The sequence below is a fragment of the Nerophis ophidion genome, linkage group LG22 (assembly GCF_033978795.1).
Source record: "Nerophis ophidion isolate RoL-2023_Sa linkage group LG22, RoL_Noph_v1.0, whole genome shotgun sequence".
NCBI lineage: Eukaryota > Metazoa > Chordata > Actinopteri > Syngnathiformes > Syngnathidae > Nerophis > Nerophis ophidion.
In genome coordinates this window covers 37768558-37793911 of record NC_084632.1, presented here as the reverse complement: position 1 = coordinate 37793911, position 25354 = coordinate 37768558, and the positions used below count along the sequence as shown (strand labels likewise).

Below are 25354 nucleotides of genomic sequence, written 5' to 3'. Positions count from 1 at the left end.
GATGCAGCTGAGATATGCTTCATGTTATGGTAATGACTTTTGAGTTTTGTGGGTTTGGCAGTTGTTTTATTAGTCATTACCTTCTTGGCCATTGTTTTGTTATGCACCTTTTATTTTTTCTGTTTGTAGACAATCCTGTGCCTGAGGACGGGCAGAGCCAGGAGTCACACCTGAGACTGATCAGGCCATTTAGGCCTAATTTGTTTGTTGTGGTTCGTTACTTCTATGTTCTGCCTTGGTGTCCTGGAGATCCCTGTATTTGTAAGTATTTGCAGTTGTTTTTTACTCTTGGCTTCTTGCTTTCTCATCCTTGTTTTGGTAACTAGTTTTTTTTTATGTTATTTTTCTGGCTTCACGTCACATTTTTCAGTTACCCTTTTAACCCAAGCAGTATTCCCTCGCTTTTTGTTGGCGGACTATTTACTGTTTATTCCTCATTTTTGCTTCTGCTGTACCTTGTATCTTTCATCAAGCCTCATGCTTTGCTTTTTGTTGTACTTTGTGTTTCCTCCGCAGTGATCTAGGCCAGGGGTGTCAAAGTCAAATACAGAGTGGGCCAAAATTTAAAACTGAACAAAACCACGGGCCAAGGTTGAACAATTTAATCTTTTAAATAGGAACCCAAACAAGTTTTGCATTGAATATTAAACAAGCAAGGCTTATATAACTTTATAGTGACATGTAAAATCAAGTTTTAAATACTAATAACAATAATAGTTAAAAAGTATCAATGGCATATCAAAAACATTTTTAATAAAAATTGAATGCCTCTTTTCTATTTGCAGCCTTCGGAGGTAAATATCAAAATAAACTTTTTCCGCAGGCTAATAATACATTTGCAAATAAAATAACAATAATGAATGAATCAAACATTCAAGCCTTGAAGTAGCAAGAGAAAGTGCATGAGTAAAATGTTAATTATTGCTGGGGGGAGGTATATTTTAGCGTCCCGGAAGAGTTAGTGCTGCAAGGGTTTCTGGGTATTTGTTCTGTTGTGTTTGTTGTATTACGGTGCGGATGGTCTCCCGAAATGTGTCTGTTATTCTTGTTTGGTGTGGGTTGACAGTGTGGTGCATATTTGAAAAAAAAAGTCTGCGGCTATAGAGCGTTTTCCGTTCGGGCTCCAGTACTCTGGAATGCCCTCCCGGTAACAGTTCGAGATGCTACCTCAGTAGAAGCATTTAAGTCTCACCTTAAAACTCATCTGTATACTCTAGCCTTGAAATAGACCTCCTTTTTAGACCAGTTGATCTGCCGCTTCTTTTCTTTCTCCTATGTCCCCCCCTCCCTTGTGGAGGGGGTCCGGTCCGATGACCATGGATGAAGTACTGGCTGTCCAGAGTCGAGATCCAGGATGGACCGCTCGTCGGGACCCAGGATGGACCGCTCGCCTGTATCGGTTGGGGACATCTCTACGCTGCTGATCCGCTTGAGATGGTTTCCTGTGGACGGGACTCTCACTGCTGTCTTGGAGCCACTATGGATTGAACTTTCACAGTATCATGTTAGACCCGCTCGACATCCATTGCTTTCGGTCCCCTAGAGGGGGGGGGTTGCCCACATCTGAGGTCCTCTCCAAGGTTTCTCATAGTCAGCATTGTCACTGGCATCCCACTGGATGTGAATTCTCCCTGCCCACTGGGTGTGAGTTTTCCTTGCCCTTTTGTGGGTTCTTCCGAGGATGTTGTAGTCGTAATGATTTGTGCAGTCCTTTGAGACATTTGTGATTTGGGGCTATATAAATAAACATTGATTGATTGATTGATTTTGTTGGCGGACTATTTACTGTTTATTCCTCATTTTTGCTTCTGCTGTACCTTGTATCTTTCATCAAGCCTCATGCTTGGCTTTTTGTTGTACTTTGTGTTTCCTCCGCAGTGATCTAGGCCAGGGGTGTCAAACTCAAATACAGAGTGGGCCAAAATTTAAAACTGAACAAAACCACGGGCCAAGGTTGAACAAAAAAACCTTTTAATAGAGACCCAAACAAGTTTTGCATTGGATATTGAACAAGCAAGGCTCGTATAACTTTATAGTGACACGTAAAATCAAGTTTTAAATAATAATAACAATTAAAAAATATCAATGGCATATCAAATACAATTTTAATAAAAATTGAATGCCTCTTTTCTATTTGCAGCCTTCTGAGGTAAATATCAAAATAAACTTTTTCCACAGGCTAATAATACATTTGCAAATAAAATAAAAAATAATGAATGAATCAAACATTCAAGCCTTGAAGTAGCAAGAGAAAGTGCATGAGTAAAATGTTAATTATTGCTGGGGGGAGGTATAATTTAGCGTTCCGGAAGAGTTAGTGCTGCAAGGGTATTCTGGGTATTTGTCCTGTTGTGTTTATGTTGTGTTACGGTGCGGATGTTCTTGTTTGTTATTCTTATTTGGTGTGGGTTCACAGTGTGGTGCATATTTGTAACAGTATTAAAGTTGTTTATACGACCACCCTCAGTGTGACCTGTATGGCTGTTGAACAAGTGTGCCTTACATTCACTTGTGTGCGGAAAAGCCGCATAAATTATGTGACTGGATTGGCACGCTATTTGTATGTAGGAAAAGCGGACGTGACGACAGGTTGTAGAGGACACGCTAAAGGCAGTGCCGTTAAGGCACGCCCCCAATATTGTCGTCAAGGTGGAATTCGGGAGAAATTCGGGAGAATGGTTGCCCCCGGGAGATTTTCGGGAGGGGCACTGAAATTTGGGAGTCCGGGAAAATCGGGAGGGTTGGCAAGTATGAGTATTACCGGTGAATGCGGTGTATAATACCGGCGGGCCAGCTCAAATGTTAATTTCATATTGCCTCAAGGGCCAAATGAAATTAAACGGCGGGCCGAATTTGGCCCGCGGGCCAGAGTTTGACACCCATGATCTAGGCGATTACCAGTGGCTCGGATGCCCTTTCTATTGTATTGACAAGCTCAAAGTGAGGCAGGTAAATTAAGCCTTCTGCCAGCCTTGTAGTATGTTTGAGCATATTTGTCGAGCAAAGTAAATGTTGGTCTATGCATGGTTGCCAATAAAGTAACTTGTATTCATTCACTGGTAATTAAAGGCCTACTGAAACCCACTACTACCGACCACGCAGTCTGGTAGTTTATATATCAATGATGGAATATTAACATTGCAACACATGCCAATACGGCCAGGGACCCTCTTCGAAACACGACCTTTCGAAATGTTCGCTGCATAAAACACTGTACTTTGTGTGTGTGTGGTCCAATCCAACCAGGTTCGCTTGACCGCTCTGTTCCATAGTAAAGCTTCACCGTCATCTTTCGGGAATGTAAACAATGAAACACCGGCCGTGTTTGTGTTGCTAAAGCTGGCCACAATACACCGAGTCCCACCTACAGCTTTCTTCTTTGATGTCTCCATTATTCATTGAAGAAATTGCAAAAGATTCAGCATCACAGATGTCCTGAATACCGTGGAATTATGCGATGAAAACAGGCGACTTATAGCTGGGAACGGTGCTGAAACAAAATGTCCTCTACGATGTGTAACGTCACGCGCATGTGTCATCATCACGTTTCAGCAGGATAAATTTGGCGCAAAATTTAAAATAGCAATTTAGTAAACTAAAACGGCCCTATTGGCATGTGTTGCAATGTTAATATTTCATCATTGATATATAAACTATCAGACTGCGTGGTCGGTAGTAGTGGGTTTCAGTAGGCCTTTCATTGATTCAGAAAGGCATTCACAACTTCCATGTATCTTTCCATACCAAAAATGTCTTAAAACATTACTGGTGCCTATATCAGCCCTCATCTCACACAGTTGCTCGATGCGCATGCAAATCATATGACTTAGTAGCAAGACAGATGAATACAAAAATATCCAAGACACTTCAATAGTTATTTTAAGTTCCAACAAAAAAGACTGACGCAAAAGGTGCGAATGAAAATAAGTCACCCTTCAACACTTTCGGAACATGATGAAAGGAATTTTACAACGGTTGTGTCAAACTGCATTAGTTGGCATACCTTTTGATTTGAGCCCTCTGCCTCACAGACTAGGACGGCTCTGATATGCTGTCAGACTTTGAATCTAAGGATAAAAATGCAGTATTATTAAGCTTTAACGAGTATAATGTTGACGTATCTATAATAAAAACAATAATTACAACCAAACAATATGCTTTATTTCTTTTTTGATTGATCGAAACTTTTATTAGTAGATTGCACAGTACAGTACATATTCCATACAATTGACCACTAAATGGTAACACCCGAATAAGTTTTTCAACTTGTTTAAGTCGGGGTCCACGTTAATCAATTCATGGTATTTCTCTCAAGTTTATATCGAAAATGTCTGAAAAGCGACCTCCTCTCTGTATCCACCATTGTAACAAACAATTAAACCTATATGAATGTGTGATACTGTTAGAATAATTATGTATATATTATCATCATAACTTTATGCTTAAGGGCCGTTGATATAAATTATTGTCAATTGTGCTTACGTGGTATTTTTGTATCTATGCAAGCTGGTAATCCAAAAGATTGTCAGTTGTTTTTATAAGTGTTGTTTCCGGGGTCCCCCAGGGCTCAATCGTTGCCCCAATCTTATTTGCGCTTTACCTTCTCCCCCTTGGTTCTATTTTTAGGAAGTATGGTATGGCAGTTCATTTTTATGCTGACGATTGCCAGATCTATTTTCCCATGGCACAAAATAACACTGTTCAACGTCTCATTGACAGCCTACACGACATCAAAGCCTGGCTTTCAGCTAACTTCCTGAGTCTAAATCAATCAATCAATCAATCAATGTTTACTTATATAGCCCTAAATCACTAGTGTCTCAAAGGGCTGCACAAACCACCACGACATCCTCGGTAGGCCCACATAAGGGCAAGGAAAACTCACACCCAGTGGGACGTCGGTGACAATGATGACTATGAGAACCTTGGAGAGGAGGAAAGCAATGGATGTCGAGCGGGTCTAACATGATACTGTGAAAGTTCAATCCACAATGGATCCAACACAGTCGCGAGAGTCCAGTCCAAAGCGGATCCAACACAGCAGCGAGAGTCCCGTTCACAGCGGAGCCAGCAGGAAACCATCCCAAGCGGAGGCGGATCAGCAGCGCAGAGATGTCCCCAGCCGATCCACAGGCAAGCAGTACATGGCCACCGGATCGGACCGGACCCCTCCACAAGGGAGAGTGGGACATAGAAGAAAAAGAAAAGAAACGGCGGATCAACTGGTCTAAAAAGGGAGTCTATTTAAAGGCCAGAGTATACAAATGAGTTTTAAGGTGAGACTTAAATGCTTCTACTGAGGTGGCATCTCGAACTGTTACCGGGAGGGCATTCCAGAGTACTGGAGCCCGAACGGAAAACGCTCTATAGCCCGCAGACTTTTTTTGGGCTTTGGGAATCACTAATAAGCCGGAGTCCTTTGAACGCAGATTTCTTGCCGGGACATATGGTACAATACAATCGGCAAGATAGGATGGAGCTAGACCGTGTAGTATTTTATACGTAAGTAGTAAAACCTTAAAGTCACACCTTAAGTGCACAGGAAGCCAGTGCAGGTGAGCCAGTACAGGCGTAATGTGATCAAACGTTCTTCCATCCATCCATCCATCATCTTCCACTTATCCGAGGTCGGGTCGCGGGGGCAGCAGCCTAAGCAGGGAAGCCCAGACTTCCCTATCTCCAGCCACTTCGTCTAGCTCTTCCCGGGGGATCCCGAGGCGTTCCCAGGCCAGCCGGGAGACATAGTCTTCCCAACGTGTCCTGGGTCTTCCCCGTGGCCTCCTACCAGCTGGACGTGCCCTAAACACCTCCCTAGGGAGGCGTTCGGGTGGCATCCTGACCAGATGCCCGAACCACCTCATCTGGCTCCTCTCGATGTGAAGGAGCAGCGGCTTTACTTTGAGTTCCTCCCGGATGGCAGAGCTTCTCACCCTATCTCTAAGGGAGAGACCCGCCACACGGCGGAGGAAACTCATTTCGGCCGCTTGTACCCATGATCTTATCCTTTCGGTCATGACCCAAAGCTCATGACCATAGGTGAGGATGGGAACGTAGATCGACCGGTAAATTGAGAGCTTTGCCTTCCGGCTCAGCTCCTTCTTCACCACAACGGATCGATACAACGTCCACATTACTGAAGACGCCGCACCGATCCGCCTGTCGATCTCACGATCCACTCTTCCCCCACTCGTGAACAAGACTCCTAGGTACTTGAACTCCTCCACTTGGGGCAGGGTCTCCTCCCCAACCCGGAGATGGCACTCCACCCTTTTCCGGGCGAGAACCATGGACTCGGACTAGGAGGTGCTGATTCTCATTCCGGTCGCTTCACACTCGGCTGCGAACCGATCCAGTGAGAGCTGAAGATCCCGGTCAGATCAAACTTTCTTGTTCTTGTCAAAAGTCTAGCAGCCGCATTTTGTACCAACTGTAATCTTTTAATGCTAGACATGGGGACAAAACAGAAGTTATGTTGTTCGGTCCAAGTCGCTCTCCCTCCCCCAACGTTGACCTCGGCACTCTGACACCGTATCTCAGCAACTGTGTCACAAACCTGGGGGTAAAGTTCGACTCAGATTTTAAATTCGAAAAACAAATCAGCAGCGTCGTTCAAAAAAGCTTTTATCGATTACGCCAAATGGCGAAAGCGAAACCGCTTCTGTCAGGACATGACCTTGAGAATTTAATTCACGCCTTTATCTCGAATCGTTTAGACTACATTAGCCAGGCCTCCCTCGCCCGCCTTCAGCTCGTGCAAAACTCTGCTGCTCGCCTGCTAACACAGACCCGCAGACGTGAGCACATCACCCCAATATTAGCGTCCCTTCACTGGCTCCCTGTGCGTTATCGAATCAATGTTAAACTCCTATTTGTTTTTAAAAGTCTAAACAACCTTGCGCCAACATATCTCTCCGACCTCCTTCAGCCTTATTGGCCCACTCGATCCCTAAGATCAGCCGATCAGCTGCTACTGACGACCCCTGACACAAATGCTGAAGCTTAGAGGTGACAGAGCTTTCGCCGCTGCTGCTCCCAAACTCTAGAATGACCTACCTCTGAGTGTTAGACAAGCCTCCTCTCTTCCTGTTTTTAAATCTGTCTTAAAAACACACTTTTATTCCTTGCAGTGATATCCATCCTGCAATGGCGCCCCATTATACACCTGCTGTGAACCTGTGTTTATGTTTTATTTATTTATTTTGTATCCTGTTCTGTTTTTGTTGTGTTGTTTGCTCGGTCTTCGTATTATCTTTTAACCTGTCCATTGTACAGCACTTTGGCTACCCCTGTAGTAAATTTTAAATGTGCTTTATAAATGAAGTTGATTTGATTTGTTTCCAGACTCGGCCGAACATTGGGTTCCGGGAACAGACAAAGCAGAGACTGGGCGATAGCACCAAGTGTCAACACATTTGCATTTTTGTATAAAATCATACATTGTGTCTAAAAGGAGTTGTCATGTCTACCCCCTTCCCTTAGCGACAGTGATGTAATGGGGACTTTCCTAATAAATACAGGAGGCACGCGGGCTTGATTTTTTAGAATGTAGTTTGGATCTGTAATTAGAGTACAGCCAAAACACGTGTCTCCTCATGAGCTCTATTGAACTCTGTCTCTGCATGATTCCTTGCTTCTCGTCTGATTAATAGATGTCATCAGTGTTCGCACCTGACAGATACATGTTTAATCTCACACTTGAAATGTTTTATTTTCTTAAAATCCAGCCAGGGTCCTGTTACCAATAACTGAAAAAAATATTACTTGTATGAAGATAACACCCATTTACCAGTTAATTTAGTCCAGTTCAGAGTCATTGCGTGAAGTTGTCCCGCTTGAACCATCTGGTTTGGTCCCTGGAGATGATCATTCCATAACAAATGGATGTTCTCCCGAAATGTGTCTGTTATTCTTGTTTGGTGTGGGTTCACAGTGTGGTGCATATTTGTAACAGTATTAAAGTTGTTTATACGACCACCCTCAGTGTGACCTGTATGGCTGTTGAACAAGTGTGCCTTGCATTCACTTGTGTGCGTAAAAGCCGCATATATTATGTGACTGAATTGGCATGCTATTTCTTTGTAGGAAAAGCGGACGTGACGACAGGTTGTAGAGGACGCTAAAGGCAGTGCCGTTAAGGCACGCCCCCAATATTGTCGTCCAGGTGGAAACCGGGAGAAATTCGGAAGAATGGTTGCCCCGGGAGTCATTTAGTGTCATTTGTAGTCAGTTTAGTGTCATTTGTAGTCTCATGTGTTAGCCTAATTTATCCATCCACCCGTAGCACAATACAAATTGAAGCCCAACTCTACACTACTAAAAATTCAATTGTGGAGAGGCGCACCCGGCGAATGAGCAGCAGGGCAGGGCATGCTGGAGCTCGGCCCAAGATGGCGGCAAGGAGGCGCAGAATACGGCCGAGCGGAGAGGCGGGGCGTGCCGGGAGTGACGCTACAAGCGAGATCAGGTGCGTGGCTCGCACACCGGGACACAATCAAAGAATCTCCTCTGGCTGTATAAAAGGGCAGCAGCGGAGGAGGGTGAGGAAGAACCTGAGTACCGAAAGCAACAGAGAGCAAGACGACGACGAAAAGGCCGACTGAAGCAACCGAGGAGCGAGCAGCAGAGAAGGAGCTGAAAAGTTACCCGACCTGAAGACAAGCTTTGATTGAAAAATAAAGCGTGTCAATCCTGTTCGAAAGAGATGTCCTTCCTTGATGGCCCATTGAACCCGCACGACGGCAAGCGACTGTCACATCCATATAATAAAAAGTTTAACAGTCTGAAGTACATGTTGGCATTAAGAAAAGTTAGCGTATGTTCCGGTAGTGAAAACCAGTGGTGGTGGATCCAGATGGCTGTTGTACAGCAGGGACCTATCGGACTACAAAAGGGGCTTAAATCTTCCTGCGAAAAAGCAGATACAAGCAATAAAATCTAACTATGCAATGAAATAGATCCCTATACTCTATTAAAAAAAAAATGTCAACTAATATCGGGGACTATGCGTCGGACCACCTTTGTAGTCCGACACTGGAGTGAAGTTCCTTATCTACTCCTATCCTCTTGTTGTGGGGCAGACTGACTCGTAGATGGACGTGCATCTTTTGTTGTTGCCATTTTTAATACAAAGCACCATGTGATTCTAACTTATATTTGTTTGTCCTCTCGTGTGATTGACAGCTTGATAATCAAAACAAAGGTATGTCCCTGTCCTCAAGTAAGCAGAGGTGAGAATTTGATTGAATATGCAAAAGGGAAACCAAGTGGAGTTCTGAAAAGAAATGCATCCCCCATTGAGTTGTGCTACTTAGCGCCACTATGCATGCGTACAAGGTGACAACAGCCATGAAAACATTGATGACAAACTGTAGGAATTCTGTTTCATATGTTTTTAACCATCAAAGTGTGCATACCTTTGATTAAACTATCCTACAGTATATTTGTGCACTTTGTTATTTACTGCACATTTTACACTACAACCTAATAAATGATTACATTTATGTTTTATTAGGTTATAATATTCATGTAAAGCTGTGAAAATTACTTACAGTATACCATATACATGGATTTAAACCTTTGAAAAAGATTCTTCAGCCGTTTTCGCCGTTTTGTGTTAATCGTTGTGTGGTCACAATGACAAATAATGAATACTTCTGAGTGTTTGTGTGTGGCGGAAGTATATGTAGTGGTTACGTAGTAGGGGTGTAACGGTACGTGTATTTGTATTGAACCATTTCGGTACGGGGGTTTCGGTTCGGAGGTGTACCGAACGAGTTTCCACACGGACATATTAGGTAGCGCACCGCACGTTGTGTAAACAATGCAGAGCGAGGCATAGCACACGGCAGGCTAGCAGCGACCGGGCTAGGACAACATGCAAAAGCCAGAGTCGAAAGACCCTCCTGCCTCGTTAACATCTCCCGTTTGGGAACACTTCGGCTTCGCGGTGCGATTCAACAATGAAGGACATTGTTCAGCAGCAATAGGGTATGCTTCTTCCAACACGTCAAACATGCTAACCCCTTTGAAGCGGCACCACCCCCAAGTCAACCTCGCTTTAAGGAAAATAAAGAGGAGCGTGGTGCAAACACTGCATTCAAGCAGCCTCTCCTCAGCAAGTCAGGCAGGGCTAAAGCAATAACAAATGTTTTTTACAGCAGCACATTTAAGACCATCCATCCATCCATTTTTTACCGCTTGTCCCGTTTGGGGCTTGCGGGGGGGGTTTCTCTATTGCATTAAAACTAAATTTTGACCCACTTCTAAGGTGGAAGAACAAGCCCATATATCCCATAAAAGAAAAGTTAATCTGAGGCTGAGTTGACTTGAAACTGTTTAATGTTGCACTTTTTTTATGTACAAGAAAAGTGTTGTCATTTTATTTCTTCTGAGCAACAACTGGAGGCAGTTTAATGTTGATTAACGTGGACCACGACTTAAACAAGTTGAAAAACGTATTGGGGTGTTACCATTTAGTGGTCAATTGTACGGAATCTTTGCTGCATCGTGCAATCTACTAATAAAAGTCTCAATAAATCAATCAAAAAAAGCACTTTATATGTAGAAAGGTTGTGTTAATAAACCATTCTGAGCCTTATCTTACTTAGTTTTTATTTTATATATGTTGAACACATTAACCCTGGCAATGGACCCTGTGTGTATATGTATGTGTGGAGAGGCGAAGCCGGTGAACGAGCAGCGGGGCGGGGCACGCTAGAGCCCGGCACAAGATGGCGGCAAGGAGGCGGAGGATGCAGCCGAACAGAGAGGCGGGGAGTGCCGGGAGCGACGCTGCAGTCATGTGGAGGTGCGTGGCTCGCACACCGGGACACAATCAAAGAATCTCCTCTGGCTGTATAAAAAGTCAGCAGCGGAGGAGGACGAGGCAGAAGGAGTAGGAGAACCCGCAGCAGTACCGGAAGAGAAAAAGCGACAGAGAGCGAGCCGAAGACAGCGACGCCACGGCCGGTTGAAAGCGAGCGAGGAGCGAGCAGGAGAGAAGGAGCTGAAAAGCGACCCGACCGCAGGCAAGTTGTATTTGAAAAAATAAACAAGAGTCAAACCTGCTCAGTAATGTCCTTCCTTGATGGTCCGTGGAACCCGCACGACGCCAAGAGTCCGTCACAGTATGTTATGCCATTGTTTATAAATTTAGTAAATAAATAACCAAAAAAATTATATTTTGTTGTTTTCTTACTGTACCAAAAATAACCCGAACTGTGACTTCTAAACCGAGGTACGTGCCGAACCGAAAGTTTTGTGTACCGTTACACCCCTATTATGAGCCACACTAAGAAAGGAAAAGGTTGCTTTTGTTGTTTTAGTTAACTTGTTGCCCTCCATTATATCGACCAAGCGTAGGGCATTCTCTTCTGATGGCTGTGCGACAAAGAAAAGGGAAGCCATCTTTGTGGAATTAAAATTTAGACATCGGGGTTTCCACCAGATTGCCAACATACTTGTGGCGGTGCAGGCATGTCAACATTACATCATCATATAATTTGACCAATCGGCGATGATCACGGATGTATGTCGTTAGGATTTTATCGATTCGATACCAATACCGATATTCCTTATATAAAAAAACTTAACCTGGTAAATGCAGTGCGTTACCACCCACCTGTGATGTTGGCGTATTAACCTTTAAAATATTTTTACAGTAAACTGTACTTATTTACTGTACCTAAATATAAACTCTATTGTACTCCACTAATGAACTTTTTCTCAAACTACTATTGAGTACTATATCAAAGTACTCGGCTGCATTTTTGGCTCTGGTACAGTTGAGTTCTTAAGATGCCCTAGTTACAAGTTCCATCACATTTTGAATGTGGTCCCAAACTCCATGTACCTCTCAAATGTCCATGGCTGTTATGCACCTAACAGCTTAAATGGATTAATGTCACAGAGGACACTATAACCTTAATTAAAGATCAGGAGGCAATTGTATTTGTGTGTGTGAGTGTGTGAGTGTGTGCTATCAGAATTATTTCTTAAAGGCCTACTGAAACCCACTACTACCGACCACGTAGTCTGGTAGTTTATAGATCACTGATGAAATATTAACATTGCAACACATGCCAATACAGCCTTTTTAGTTTACTAAATTGCAATTCCGCGCAAAGTATCCTGTTGACAAAGTAGCGGTATGATGACCTTGTGCGAGTGTTCCAGCCCGATCCCAGCTATAAGTAGTCTGCTTTAATCGCATAATTACACAGTATTCTGGACATCTGTGTTGCTGAATCTTTTGCAATTTGTTCAATTAATAAGGGAGACGTCAAAGAAGAAAGATGTAGGTGGGAAACATGTATTGCGGCCGCCTTTAGCAACACAAATATAGCCGTGTTTCCTTATTTATATTCCCAAAGGTGAAGCTTTACTATGGAACCGAGCGGCCAAGCGAATATGGTTCTTTACCACTTGTCACCCGGCAGGTTTTGGTCGGAAAATTGTGGTAGTAAGTCGGCTCTTACCGTAGACATGAGTGGAGCTTGCGTCGTTCCTCGTGCACCTGTGAACGAGGCAGCTGCGGACTCTCTTGCCTCCTCTGACCGGCCGCCCCCGAACGTGGGATGCTTCCACCGTGGGGGAGGGGGAAAAAAAGCTCAGCCCGGCCCGACCGGCTGCCTTAGCTTTGCCTCGTCGAGAAACGTGGCTTCCCTCAGAGACACTGGCGGTCACCACACCTGTGGCCACACCCCTCCGACTTTCAGGTACGACTATATAATCTCACTAAAACACCTGTAACACAATAAGCAGATAAGGGATTTTCCAGAATTATCCTAGTAAATGTGTCTAATAACATCAGCAGCCGGTGTTTGTTTGTTTGTTGTGAAGCTTTAACACAGAGTGGTCAAGCGAACATGTTTCTCTACGTCAACCAGCAAGTTTTTGGATGGGAAAATTGTTGTCTCTTACCGGAGACTTCAGTGGATTATGGGAGCTCCTTCTGTAGCTGTCAAAAAGGTAGCTGTGATCTTGGCTCCTCATCAGATTTCTCTCAGAGACACTGGCGTTCACCGCAGCCATCCGACTTTCAGGTATGACTTTACAATGTCACTAAAATACTATTAACACAATAAGCAGATAAGGGATTTTCCAGAATCATTCTAGTAAATGTGTCTAATTACATCTGAAATGCTACCACTGCCGCCGCCCGGAGACGTCGCTTTTTTTTTTTGTGTCTCACTCTAACTTCCCTCATCCACCAATCTTTCATCCTCGCTCAAATTAATGGGGAAACCGTCGCTTTCTCTGTCCGAATCGCTCTCGCTGCTGGTGGCCATGATTGTAAACAATGTGAGGATGTGAGGAGCTCCACAACCCGTGACATCACGCACACATCGTCTGCTACTTCCGGTACAGGCAAAGCTTTTTTATTAGTGAACAAAATTCGCAAACTTTTTTGTCGATGTTCTCTACTAAATCCTTTCAGCAAAAAAAATGGCAATGTCACGAAACGATCAAGTTTGACACATAGAATGGACCTGCCATCCCCGTTTAAATAAGAAAATCTCATTTTAGTACGCCTTTAAACTGCGCTACAATCCAGTTCTTCATGCAACTCTCAAATAGTAAATTTTGTAGCCTATCCCAGCTGACTTGTAAGAAACACTGTCAGACTGCAAATAATTACTATTTTCATTCGTATTTGAAGCCTTCAACCACCACAGCCACTTTTTTTGTGTGACGCAGATATTTTATCCAGCTGTACTGTTGTACAGACATGTGCAATGATTCTGTACTTTACTGGTTCCTATTAGTGTGAAACAGCATATAAATTAAGCAAGATAAGGGAGAGTGAACACATTGCTATAAATTGAAGTGAAGACTAACAATTTGCTCTTTTACTCATGGAATCCAAGACAAGTGGAAAATAGTCTGACAAAGCTTAAAGGTCTACTGAAACCCACTACTACCGTCCACGCAGTCTGATAGTTTGTATATCAATGATGAAATATTAACATTGCAACACATGCCACTACGGCCTTTTTAGTTTACTAAATTGCAATTTTAAATTTTGCGTGGAAGTGTCATGCTAAAACATCGCGGTATGTAGAGGAAATTTTGATACAGCACCGTTCACAGCTATAAGTCGTCTCTTTTCATCGCATGATTCCAAAGTATTACGAACATCTGTGTTGCTGAATCTTTTGCAATTTGTTCAATTAATAATGGAGACGTCAAAGAAGAAAGATGTAGGTGGGAAGCGGTATATTACGGCCGCCTTTAGCAACACAAACACAGCCGGTGTTTCCTTGTTTACATTCCCGAAAGATGACGGTGAAGCTTTACTATGGAACAGAGCAGTCAAGCGAACATGGTTCCCTACCACATGTCAACCGGCAGGTTTTGGTGGGAAAATGGTGGTAATACATTGGCTCTTACCGTGGACATGAGCGGAGAGCTTGCGTCGTTCCTCCTGCCTGTCAAAGAGGCAGCTGCGGACTATCTTGCCTCCTCCCACCGGCCGCCCCTGACTGTCGGATGCTTTCACCGTGGAGGAGGGGGAAAAAAAAAAAAATCTCATCCCGGCCCCACTGGCTGCCTTCGCCTCGTCGAGAAACGTGGCTTTCTTGGAGACACTGGCGGTCACCACACCCGTGGCCACACCCCTCCGACTATCAGGTTGTACAGGTAAAACCATATAATCTCACTAAAACATTAGTAACACAGTAAGCAGATAAGGGATTTTCCAGAATTATCCAAGTAAATGTGTCCAATAACAACTGAATCGCTTTGTTGTCTAGTTTTATTTTCTTTCTAGTCCTTCACTCTCACTTTCCTCATCCAAAAATCTTTCATCCTCGCTCAAATTAATGGGGGAATCGTCGCTTTCTCTGTCCGAATCGTTCTCGCTGCTGGTGGCCATGATTGTAAACAATGTTCAGATGTGAGGAGCTCCACAACCCGTGACGTCACGCGCACATCGTCTGCTACTTCCGGTACAGGCAAGGCTTTTTTATTAGCCACCAAAATTTGCTAACTTTATCGTGGATGTTCTCTACTAAATCCTTTCAGCAAAAATATGGCAATATCGCGAAATGATCAAGTATGACACATAGAATGGACCTGCTATCCGCGTTTAAATAAGAAAATCTCATTTCAGTAGGCCTTTAAATACAACATGGTTAAAAGGCAGGGAGTATTAAGATGCAGTTAATTTAGTTCAGCCTGCTAATTAGTCATAGCATGGTTCCATGTATATATTCTAATTACATGTATATAAGAATAAAATCAAGTAAACAGTAGGCAGTATCCGACAGTAACAGGTTACCCGACTTGCTGTGTAGAGAAATTCATTTCCATCTAAATACAGTCAACGCCATATGATTTATCAGGTGTTTCGAGGAGGGATCACTCATTGTCCCTGAACTCTTGCAATTTTCCTCGACAACAATTACTTATATCTCATTTGTCATTAAAATTCCTCAGGGCATGACAAAAAAAAAAAAACCTACACTGTGCATGCTATGAGGGCTCCTTACTGACAATACCTTGTTATATGTCTGCAACCCACAGAGGTCACTTTCAAGGCTTCTAGGCAGTTATTGCCAAGGGTCGTATGGCATGCATGGCTGCCTGGAAACACGTCAACCTCGAGGGCAAATTATTAAATTTATGTGGTGGGGTTAGAAAACTCACATCAAAAACATGGTTTTGCTTTTAGTGCAATGCCTCCGGTTAAGAACTCTGCTGCCTCAGACTACTCGGAACAAATCAGAGGAAATGCCTATCTAGGGGAAGACACAGTAAAATAGAAGGAGGTCTATTATCAGCAACCCCCATTTTCCTACCCATTTCTCTACTTATTTTACAAATGGCAATTATCCTGTTTTGAAATCTGCTTCTGACCTCTTGGGGATTGCATAGTGTAAGTTCTCCCAAGCCAGGGGTGTCCAAAGTGCGGCCCGCAGCTAATTGTTTAGTGGCCCGCCACACATTCTGGAAATGCTATTGCAAAAATTAAAATTAAAAACACAAAAAAAAAGTAGAATGAGGTGAAATCTAACGGGGAAAAGATGCAATGTTGACACAAAGCTGCCATGCAGGCTGTTTGTTTTTCTGTAGTTTTTCTTTATTTTGTTCTAATTACCAATGCTAAAAAAAAATAATGAATTGATGAGTTGGCGACTTGTACAGGGTGTACCCCGCCTTCCGCCCGATTGTAGCTGAGATAGGCGCCAGCGCCCCCCGCGACCCCAAAAGGGAATAAGCGGTAGAAAATGGATGGATGACCTATTTAAGGCTCCAATTACTTCAAATATTTCACTTTCATAATGTTTTATGTGGAAAATATTATGTGCATATACTGTGTGGTTGCCATATAAAAACAGGGTTTTCTTTGACAAAAGAGCATAAAACCAACAAAATAATAGTTCAAACGTAAATCGACAGATATATCTGAAGTTGATCTCGTAACTTAAGTGTTGAAAGTAAAACAAATAATAATAAAAATGTATCACTTTTTGAGTGGGGACCTTTGGATCCCAAAGATATTTAGTGAGATTTTATTTATTTTTTCACTGTGATTACTCAGAAATAACAATACGTTTAAATCAATGGTGTCCTGCATTATTGATCTTTTTAGGGCTCCAATTACTTCAGATCAAACATTGCTTTCTGAATGTTTTGGGCAATGGTGGAAATACTGCATATTTTAGTTTTACTATAAAAAACAAAGGCATAATTATTATTTTTTTTTACTTTATATCAATTTGAAGTTAATATAGAGATTTACTGTAAGCGTTACATAAAAAATGAAAATAATATTTTGACTTATTTTTAACATGTTAATGACGGAGACCCTTTATGGCAGTGGTTCCCAACCACCGGGCCGTGGCCCGATTGGTACCGGCGCGCAGAAACAATTTTTTATAAAAAAAAAAATATATATATTTTTTTCTATTAAATCAACATAAAAATCACAATATACACCTACAAATCGTGCAACAAGAAAAAAAAAAAAAAAAAAAAAGGACACCCCCCCCCGGGCCGCGAGACAAATTATTAAGCGTTGACCGGTCCGCGGATACAAAAAGGTTGGGGACCACTGCTCTATGGTCCCTGGGAGTCTAAAGGTAAAAAAAAAAAAAGAAGAATCCATATATGTTGTTACTGTTTGAAAATGAAAAATATCAAAACGGCCCCTGCATGTTTTAATGTTTCTGTGTGTGGCCCTCAGTGGAAAAAGTTGGACACCCCTGTACTAACCAATAACGCAAGGCTTTCAAAGTATCAGCAAACTTTATACACGTCATGTTGCTTTGTAGTCCAAAAAAGGCAGACAATGAATGGTAAAATGGCAACTTTATATTTTTATTGCACATTGAACAAAATGGGCCTGACTAACTAAACATTTGAAGATTTGATAGCACACGCAAAGCTGAATCTACTACACGTGTGCTAAGAGGGCAGAATCAGAAGAGGAATCCATTTAGCATCTGTCTCCATAAATACACAAAATAAGTGCTGAACATCAAATGCAAAAATACATTATTACCATAGTCTCCGGACTATAGGGCGGACTTAAAATCCTTTTTATTTTCTCAAAACTCGACAGTGCACCTTATAACCCGGTGCACCTAATGTAAGGAATACGTTTGGTTGAGCTTACCCACTTGGGAACTATTTTAGTTGGTACATGGTGTAATGATAAATGTGACCAGTAGATGGCAGTCAAACATAAAATATAAGTGTAGGCTGCACTATGATGGCAATATGTCTCAAGTAAACAAACTATTCTCCTCTCTCCCCTCAGGCAGGAGACTACGGTCCATCCCGACCCACACCCGAACAGTTTTTTCACCCTCGGCCAACAGGCACATGAACAAAAACAAGATCTGATAGCTCAGTTACAGCTCATTTTAGTACCTAGTCTGTGTTATATGTGTTTTATATCGCACGATTGCACCGAGAAAAAAAATCCTAGTTTGTGAAACTGTCTAAAAAAAGGGCAATAAAAAATATTGTGATTCTGATTCTATATGACCGGGGTCAGCAACCCGCGGCTCGAGAGCAACATGCGGCTCTTAAAGCGGGGAACATTATCACCAGACCTATGTAAGCGTCAATATTAGGGCTGGGCAACGATTAAAACTTTTAATCGAAGTTAATCGCACTATTTCTCCGATTAATCGCGATTAACTGCATTGTATAACGCAAAGCCCAAGAATGAATTCGAAAGTAGTGTGTAGTGCACCTTTATTGGAATATTCTCCCACATGAACAAAAGCACCAAAACATTTGTTGTGCAAACACAATTTAAATCAGTCCTTGTTAAACAGTAGCAGTTAAATAGCATATTTTATGAAAATCAACTCAAAAAATGTAAATACAAACATTAAGCTTATTGCCACTGCCAGGGTATTTAAGTTATCCTGTTTGTTATGGAAAATAAATATAATCTACATACAAATCTCTGAGCCACAATCATAACATCTGAACAGGCAATTTCTGAGGTAACAGCAGAAACATTTTTTTTTATCAGGGATCTTATGTTTAAAAAACCTATATTATAGGTAGTGGGCTGTTTTTAGGGAATTTTTGATCAAATTATCTGTAGTAGCAATATTAATAATGTTGTGTTTATTCTGCGTAGTGCACTTAAAATAATTATGACCATATCTAGGAATTGATATGATGGGAATTTTCCGATTGTTTGCTTGGTGCTTTGATAAATTGAACGCCTCATATACATGGTACTATATTGTGATGTTATGAGCCAGGGAAAAAAAGAACTACCCTAACCCAGCATGCAACAGGAGTGACGAGCATGCGCGGTAGCCCGGTAAAGGTTGTGTGTCGCCATGACGGCATCTTGTATGTTGTGATATGCACGCTCTGAAAACAAACGTTAAGAACTCAGCCAACACTCCTGGTCTGCATTATTCATAAATAGACAGACAACACATATACTCCGCTGCTTCACAGGCCGCTGGATGTAGCCGGCAAAGTATTCCCAGTATATAGCCGGTCTAGCAAGCACGCGTCATTCAGTCCAAAACGGCCCGATCTATCCACATTCAGAATTGTCTGGCGGTCGTAAGTGATCCTGAAGTGACCACGCTGTAAGCCAGCCATGAAATTTGCAGATTATCCGGTATTTTTGCCAAATGTTCCATCTTTACCAAGAGCCCCTCGACGCCGAAGCCCGTCCGGGCGACGCCTTCTTGTTAAGAAAAGGCGTTAACAAAATAAAAGCATGTAAACAACATACGCAAATGTGCGATAAAATAATTGTCGTCGTTAATAGATTGATGAGTTAACTCGTAATTAATGCATCAATTTGCCCACCTCTAGTCAATATATACCTTGATGGTGCAGAAAAAAGACCATCTATTTTTTTAAACCGATTTCCGAACTCTAAATGGGTGATTTTGGCGAATTAAACGCCTTTCTGTACATGTTTGTTGTACGAATTAAACGCCTTTCTGTACATAGCGCTGGAGAAGATGACGTCAGAATGTGACGTCGCCGAGGTAACACACCCACCATTTTCATTTTCAACACATTACAAACACCGGGTCTCAGCTCTGTTATTTTCCGTTTTTTTGACTATTTTTTGGAACCTTGGAGACATCATGCCTCGTCAGTGTGTTGTCGGAGGGTGTAACAACACTAACAGGGAGGGACTCAAGTTGCACCACTGGCCCGAAGATGCCAAAGTGTCTCCCGCCAGACCCCAATGAATGTGCCAGAGTGTCTCCACATTTGACCAGCGATGCTAAGGCAGACATGGCACAGAGATGTATGGATAACCTGCAGATGCATTTGCAACGATAAAGTCAACGAAATCACAAGGGTGAGTTTTGTTGATGTTGACTTATTTGCTAATCAAGACATATTTGGTCGCGGCGTGACTGTCAGCTAATCGATGCTAACATGCTACGCTAATCGACACTAACATGTTATTTACCGGCGGTACTAAAGCAGACATGGCACAGAGATGTATGGATAACCTGCAGATGCATTTGCAACGATAGTCAACGAAATCACAAAGGTGAGTTTTGTTGATGTTGACTGCCAGCTAATCGATGCTAACAAGCTACACTAATAGATGCTAACATGCTATTTACCGGCAGTGCTAAAGCAGACATGGCACAGAGATGTATGGATAACCTCTAGATGCATTTGCAACTATATTACGTTTCCTTCCACCCACATTTAATGCGAAAAAAACACGTACCAATCGACGGATTTAAGTAGCTCCAGTTGTCAAAAGATGCGAAAGTCCTGATCGTTTGGTCCGCACATTTTACCGGCGATGCTAACGCAGCTATTCGGCCATGCTATGGCTATGAATAGCGTCAATAGCTATTCGCTCAATAGCTTCAGTTTCTTCTTCAATACTTTCATACTCCAACCATCAGTTTCAATACATGCGTAATTTGTTGAATCGCTTAAGTCGCTGAAATCCGAGTTTGAATCCGAGCTAATGTCGCTATATCTTGCTGTGCTATTCCCATTGTTTGTTTACATTGGCAGCACTGTGTGACGTCACAGGGAAATGGCCAGTGTCTTCGCAGAGAGCCGAAAATAAGGCACTTAAAACCTTTATTTAGGGATATTCCGAGACCGGTAACATTTTGAAAAAAATGTTGAAAAACTGTGAACTGATTTTTATTGTTTTTAACCCTTTTGAAATTGTGATAATGTTCCCCTTTAAGCAACGCCCTGGTGGCTCTATGGAGCTCTTTCAAAAATGTATGGAAATCGAAAAAAAAAAATTTGGTAAAAAAAATATACTTTTTGTCGTAATATGGTTTCTGTACGAGGACAAACACGACACAAACTTTCCTAACTGTTTAATATGTTTGTGTTATGCTTTAATGATGAGAGTATTTGGCGGAGCGCCGTCTTGTCCTACTAATTTCAGCGGCCTTGAACTCACCGTTGTGTGGACCGTGACTCAACAGTTTGTTTGCATGTGTAACTTTTTCCGACGCTACCACATAGACGCCTTTTATGCCACTTCTTTGTCTCATTATGTCCACCAAACATTTTATACTGTGCACATTTGGTCACTGCATGACTGCAAGCTAATCAATGTTAACATGTTATTTAGGCTAGATGTATATAAATATTGCATCATTATGCCTCGGTTGTAGGTATATTTGAGCTCATTTAAATTCCTTTACTTATGTTGGGTGTGTATTTGATTTATATTTGCATGTCTCATGACTCATTATCTGTGTGTTATATTGGCCGCATTTCAGATAGTTGTTAGTGTGCCATGTTGTTCCAGACCACAGCAACATTACACAGGATGCAAAGATTGTAATAAATGCATTAGAAGAAGACAACCTGGCGGTTTACTTTAACTTTGGCCATTAAAAGCCAGTCATTTTCAGGAGTTCTCACCCTCTGAGAAGTTTTACTAATGTTCTCCAATGTTGTAAAAATGTGTAGAATAGATATTACATTTCAACATTTCTGTCAAGGAAGATTTGCGTCAGCCTGCGACACAGAGTAATTTTGATAGTAGGCTAACGTAGCTAATATACAATCCCGTTTCCATATGAGTTGGGAAATTGTGTTAGATGTAAATGTAAACGGAATACAATGATTTGCAAATCCTTTTCACCCATATTCAGTTGAATATGCTACAAAGACAACATATTTAATGTTCAAATTGATAAACATTTTTTTTTTTGCAAATAATCATTAACTTTAGAATTTGATGCCAGCAACACGTGACAAAGAAGTTGGGAAAGGTGGCAATAAATACTGATAAAGTTGAGGAATGCTCATCAAACACTTATTTGGAACATCCCACAGGTGTGCAGGCTAATTGAGAACAGGTGGGTGCCATGATTGGGTATAAAAACAGCTTCCCAAAAAATGCTCAGTCTTTCACAAGAAAGGATGGGGCGAGGTACACCCTTTGTCCACAACTTTGTGAGGAATAGTTAAACAGTTTAAGAACAACGTTTCTCAAAGTGCAATTGCAAGAAATTTAGGGATTTCAACATCTACGGTCCATAAATCATCAAAAGGTTCAGAGAATCTGGAGAAATCACTCCACGTGAGCAGAATGGCCGGAAACCAACATTGAATGACCGTGACCTTCGTTCCCTCGGACGGCACTGTTTCAAAAACAGACATCAATCTCTAAAAGGATATCACCACATAGGCTCAGGAACACATCAAAAAAACACTGTTACTAAATAGTTTGTCGCTACAACTGTAAGTGCAACTTAAAGCTCTACTCTGCAAAGCGAAAGCCATTTATCAACAACATCCAGAAACGCCGCCGGCTTCTCTGGGCCCGAGATCATCTAAGATGGACTGATGCAAAGTGGAAAAGCGTTCTGTGGTCTGAGGAGTCCACAATTCAAATAGTTTTTGGTAATAATCGACATCGTGTCATCCGGACAAAGGGGAAGCGAACCATCCAGACTGTTAACGACACAAAGTTCAAAAGCCAGCATCTGTGATGGTATGGGGGTGCATTAGTACCCAAGACATGGGTAACTTACACATCTGTGAAGGCACCATTAATGTTGAAAGGTACATACAGGTTTTGGAAGAACATATGCTGCCATCTAAGCGCCGTCTTTTTCATGGACGCCCCTGCTTATTTCAGCAAGACAATGCCAAGCCACATTCAGCACGTGTTACAACAGCATGGCTTCGTAAAAAAAGATTGCAGGTACTTTCTTGGCCCGCCTGCAGTCCGGACCTGTCTCTCATCGAAAATGTGTGGCGCATTATGAAGCGTAAAATACGACAGCGGAGACCCCGGACTGTTGAACGACTGATGCTCTACATAAAACAAGAATGGGAAAGAATTCCACTTTCAAAGCTTTAACAATTAGTTTCCTCAGATCCCAAACGTTTATTGAGTGTTGTTAAAAGAAAATGTGAAGTAACACAGTGGTGAACATGCCCTTTCCCAACTACTTTGGCACATGTTGCAGCCATGAAATTCCAAGGTAATTATTATTTGCAAAAAAAAATATTAAGTTTATGAGTTTGAACATGAAATAACTTGTCTTTGTAGTGCATTCAATTGAATATGGGTTGAAAAGGATTTGCAAATAATTATATTCCATTTAACACAATTAGACAGGTTTGTAGACACATCATGTGTTTCTTTCATTATAACACTTATACCCGACTAGCGGCCAAAATGAAGAACTGCGTGGGGAAGGAGTTAAATAAAAGCAATACAACGTGCACATTTACAGCAATAAACATACCTGAAAATGAAGTAAAAATCACATAAACTTCTTCTCTTTGACTCCTTGCACCGCTTTTCTTCCTACATGAAGAAAAACATGTTTTTTACCAACAGGAAACAGGCTGCTTAATGTAGTCACGTGACATGACAGAGAACCGGTCACGTGACACCCTCACACAAAACGCTTCTAGCGCTCAAAATTGCGATTAAAATAACACAAAAACACTCCATATCTTAAGGGTGCATTACAAGTAAATAATACACGGCAAGAATGACAAAAATAAACGGTTCAGTTTTGTTAAAAAACGACACCAATTTGGACACAACTCACCTCAGCGTCGAAAGCTGTCAAACTACAGGAAACTTCGGAAGCCTGGCGGAAATGACATCACAGAACAGGAAAGAGTAAAATAAAATTACAGTTAATCAAGAAAAATAAATAATTATTTTAAAAATAAAATTCACACAAACAAAATCATTCAATAACAAAATGGAAACATTCCCAAATATTAATAAAGTGTTTTTTTTTTGTCCTGTCCAGCAAACTAGAGGAAGCTCCAGAAGCCTGGCGGAAATGACATGCCAGAACAGGAAGGAGTTAAATGAAAATACAGTTAATGTAGAAAAATAAATAATTATTTTAAAATATAATTCACACAAACAGAATCATTCAATAACAAAATGGAAACATTCCCTGATATTAATAAAGTTTTTTTTGTCCTGCCCAGCAAACTAGAGGAAGCTACGGAAGCCTGGCGGAAATTCCATGACAGGTCAGGAAGGAGTAAAGAACATTGAAGTCAATCAACAAAAGTAAATAATTATTTTTAAAATAATATTCACACAAACAAAATACTTCAATGACAAAAAAAAGCGTTTATAAATAATAATAAAGTGTTTCTTTTTGTTTGTTTGTTGTTTTGTCCTGTCCAGCAAACTAGAGGAAACTACGGAAGCCTGGCGGAAACGCCGTGACAAGACAGCAAAGAGTAAAACAATTACAGTCAATCAAAAAGAATACTGAATTATTTTAAAATAAAAGTCACATGAACACAATACTTCTATAACAAAATAAAAACGTTCCGAAATATTAATAAAGTGTTTTTTTTTTTGTTTTTTTTGTTTTGGCAACTCATATAGTTCAGGCCTGGGCAATTATTTTGACTCGGGGGGCCAAATTTATAGAAATAAAATATATCTGGGGGCCGGTATGTATATTTTTAGGAAAACTAATACAAAATCTCACAATAGCGTCTGATTGAATGCTAAAAATGTTATGACAGACCACCTTAAAAAATTGGAATGGAATTGTATTTTTTTCTATGAACGATAAAACCCGGAATATTGAGAACATATGAACGTCACACCCGCTCTCAATCGACATATTTTACAATCAAGCCAAATGCAAAAAAAAAACGTGAAATATTAACGTGAAGGGTAAAAAAAACAAAAAAAAAACATCTACAATCTGATATATATGATATAAATATCACTAAGCTTTAGAACTTTCTTGTAAAAATCTCCTTCCTCGTGTGTCCCTGACACCCGCCTTTCAAGCTGGCTGCTCTGGAAACACTCTGTGGAAACGCTCCCCACCCACACTGCTTGATACCTCGTCTGAGCTGCATAATGTAGATTACCATAGTAACTATGGGTTGTACGGTTTACGGGTATTAGCATGGTACCGCGATACAGATGAATCATATTCGGTACCATACCGCCTCTGAAAAGTACCGGTCCGCCACACCCTAAGATTTTTTTAAAAAAATAATCCAATCCAATCCAATCCACTTTATTTATATAGCACATTTAAACAACAATAACGTTTCCAAAGTGCTGCACAGCCATGTTAAAAACCATATTATGCTCCACCAATGACTGAATAAAACAAAACATTAATAAAAATAAAACCAATAAAAACAATATAAAAACAAATATGATTAAAAACTATTCTAATCATATTTAAATAAAGCCAATAATGCATTTTTTCTGGTCCCCCTTATTTAGAAAAGTATTGAAAAGTACCAAAAAGGATCAAAATAATATTGGTATCAGGACAACACTAGTCACTAAAATATCATGCAAAAGCGCAGATTCCAACCATTGAAATATGTTTTATACTTCAAGACTTATGGTAATTTGAAACATGACACATCATAACGGCAG

General features: G+C 41.3%; 1 long non-coding RNA gene across 2 annotated transcripts in view; it reads right to left on the bottom strand.

Annotated features, from left to right (window-relative positions):
* Positions 1-23717, bottom strand: part of LOC133540350 (uncharacterized) — a 145802-nt gene extending 122085 nt beyond the window's left edge. The window contains exons 1-4 of one of the 2 annotated variants that reach the window (XR_009803604.1): positions 23520-23717; positions 23208-23269; positions 12477-12744; positions 4004-4067 (exon numbers count right to left, since the gene is read on the bottom strand). This is a non-coding gene — a long non-coding RNA (uncharacterized LOC133540350). The remainder of the gene's footprint in view (positions 1-4003; positions 4068-12476; positions 12745-23207; positions 23270-23519) is intronic. The other variant, XR_009803603.1, reaches the window with a different exon arrangement.
* Positions 23718-25354: the final 1637 nt, after the last annotated feature.